This window comes from Piliocolobus tephrosceles, chromosome 15, assembly GCF_002776525.5.
Source record: "Piliocolobus tephrosceles isolate RC106 chromosome 15, ASM277652v3, whole genome shotgun sequence".
Lineage (NCBI taxonomy): Eukaryota > Metazoa > Chordata > Mammalia > Primates > Cercopithecidae > Piliocolobus > Piliocolobus tephrosceles.
This window is the reverse complement of record NC_045448.1, coordinates 12,929,290-12,932,257: the sequence shown is the minus strand read 5'-3', so window position 1 is coordinate 12,932,257 and position 2,968 is coordinate 12,929,290. Positions and strand designations below refer to the sequence as shown.

General features: G+C 39.4%; 1 pseudogene; it reads left to right on the top strand.

Annotated features, from left to right (window-relative positions):
• The first annotated feature begins 94 nt into the window (after nt 1-94).
• On the top strand, nt 95-201 carry LOC111532484 (annotated as a pseudogene).
• Nucleotides 202-2,968: the final 2,767 nt, after the last annotated feature.

Below are 2,968 nucleotides of genomic sequence, written 5' to 3'. Positions count from 1 at the left end.
GTGTGCATGTGTCTTTGTAGTAGAATAATTTATAATCCTTTGGGTATATACCCAGTAGTGGGATGGCTGGGTCATATGGTATATCTAGTTCTAGATCGCTTCTCGGCCTTTTGGCTAAGATCAAGTGTAGTATCTGTTCTTATCAGTAAGTTACATTTTTGAAAGGCAAGCTTAGCCTTTTCAGAGCTCTTCTGAACCTTCCTTTATGCCTCCATATATACACTTTGCTATCTTTGTTATACTTCCCCCGATACAAATTTGTTTCCCATTCTCTGACATTATCACCCTTGCTTTTCTCCTATGTGTTTGCATATTTTAAGTGTGTTTGGACAATTTTATTTGTCGATTCCCATCCGTCATTTATGATTTCTTGGATGTTAGCATTATCGAAGATTTTTAAAAAGCCTTTTATATGTAATATTAATACCTTGTTTTTGTGACATAACCATGTTCAATGTGCTGTTTTGAGCAAGTTAGATATGTTATTTATTTCAGTTCTCTAATAACCTGATGGAAGCAAGAGTTTCTAAAATCCCCGTTTTACAAATAAGAATAATGAGACACAGAGAGTTAAATTAAATTTTCCAAACTTAAACAGCTAGCAGGCAGTAGAGCCAAGGTTTGAACTTGGGCAGCCAATTCCAGAGTCCTGTTGCTTAAAACCATGCTGAAATCCTATTCTCTATAATCTTGTAACACTTGGGAATGACTTTTTTGTAAGTATTTTACGTGTAATTCTTTATTTAGTGTTGTACATTTAGACAGAAAATGTGAACTTATAGAAAGGACAAAGCATTTCTTATGTTCTATATGCAGCATCCAAAATAGTTCCTGCTACTTAGAAATGCTGAATGATTCAACAGTGGATTTATGAGAGTCTTTAATTCCTTTTGAAGAACCAAGATCTTCAACTAGTGAGGCAGTATTTGAGAATAGCTTACATTCTTATTTCATTGTATACAAGTATTGTTAGATAGTTTGTTAATCTAGATGGTAAAGCCTGAAGAAAATTTGTGATAGTTTGAGACATGAGTTTATTTAAAGTACATCAAATCTTGCAAAGGAGAGCTCTAGAGCCCTAGGACTAGAAGGAATATGATCTTCCTTAACGGTTTAATCTGGTAGGCCTCCTTCAATCAGAATTTCAAAAAAAAAATTTAAAAAGATGTCATTATGATAATGTTATCTTCATTTCTTTCTGCTCTCATGAAATTTAATCAGAACTTTAAAATACAATTTTACAATTCTGAATACACTGCATTAATTTTGTTATTGAATGTACAATTGCAAGAAAATTTTTTGGCTGGCATTAACCTGATTCAAGTTTTCATAAATCCAAGTGATTCTCCATTTGACAACCCACACATCTTCCTTTGCAACTGAGGTTACAGAATTTGGAGTTCAAAGAATGGGGTTCAAGTACTGTATTTTTTTTACTGATGGTTCAAGGGATCTCAGTTAAATTGATCTCAGTTAAAGGACAGGAGGCAGGGAAATATGGGGTAGAAGAGGGTGGTTTCCCACCAAAGACTCAGTTCTCAAGCCTGGAAACCGCTGCCCTACTGAGAAGAGTTATTCCTGTTTTCCTACCCAAATGTTCCTTTTTTTCACCCACCTCACTCCCCTTCCTGTGTCCATATACACCCCAGACCTCAGCTGGCAGAGAGACAAGCAGTTGAACATTGAGAGAAGAAGCAACTAGACACGGCTTAACTTCAGACACCGCAATTCCATACAGCTTCACAGAGAACCCCAGCTGGAGATGGCCGGGCTTCAGGGAAAGATCACCTTCTTCCTGCACCAACCCGTTTCCAGCTCCCCTTCCACTGATAGCCACTTCCACTGCTTAATGAAATCTTTTGCATTCATCACCTTCCAAACTGTTTCTATGACCTGATTATTCATGGATCCCCGACAAGAATTCAGGACACACTGAGTGCAGGAACCAAAAAAAGCTGTCACCCTGACTCTTCACTGAGCTGTTTAACACATAAGCCATCCACAGACGGCAAAGCTAAAAGAGCATTAATCGTAACACACTCTTAGATGCAGCTGTGGGGCCTGAGCTCAAAAGCACTTTCCCTGGCTCCTGCACCTGCTCACCGACTGCTGCCCCTCCAGCACCAAGTTTGAGCACAGTGACCAGGTAAAGGAGCCACACCCCTGTTTCAAGTTCCTTGAGGGGATCAAAGGAACTCTCCCATTTCAAAATCACTTAACAACCTAGCACTGTAGTTTTCTCCCAGGAGAGAAAACTAGAGTGAGTGTGTGTGTGTGTATGTGTGTGTGATTCTGCTGCTAGCTGGGTCTCACAGAATGATGCTCAATGGATTGGGTTGTCTCAGCAGTAAATGGGGTCCAATTGTCTCCATCTGAGAGATCTGAAAAGATTGCAACAAAAATGTTGGACTTCTAGAAGCTGTGAGACAAATTAAGAGCTGTAAAACTTTCATTTAAGAAGCAAGAAGCCAGTAGGCATGGTGGTTCATGCCTGTACCCCTAGCACTTTGGGATATCGAGATGGGGCAGATGATGGGCAAGGCAGGGTGCCACACACCTGTAATCCCACCTACTCAGGAGGCTGAGGCGGGAGGATCACTTGAGCCTTGAAGGTCAAGGCTAAAGTAAGTGGAGACCGCACCACTGCCCTCCAGCCTGGGCGACATAGTAAGACTCTGTCTGAAAAATAAATAAAATAAAATAAAAGGCAAGAACCCAAATATAAACATTTTGGTGTTTGAACAAGATTTCAGGGTTTAGATTCATCAATATAGCTAGACTCCACAAAGCAGATGTTTTCAAAACTTGAATTTCCACATTCAGTAAAGACTATTTGTATCAGGAAGAGATAATATTTAATAATATACTGATGGGTATAAGAAAATTGCCTCTTCTCTGGTTAGAGTGGCATTGTCTGTACTCCTTGGATCGGGTAACATTTGCCTGAACATGTAATATAAAGATGAAG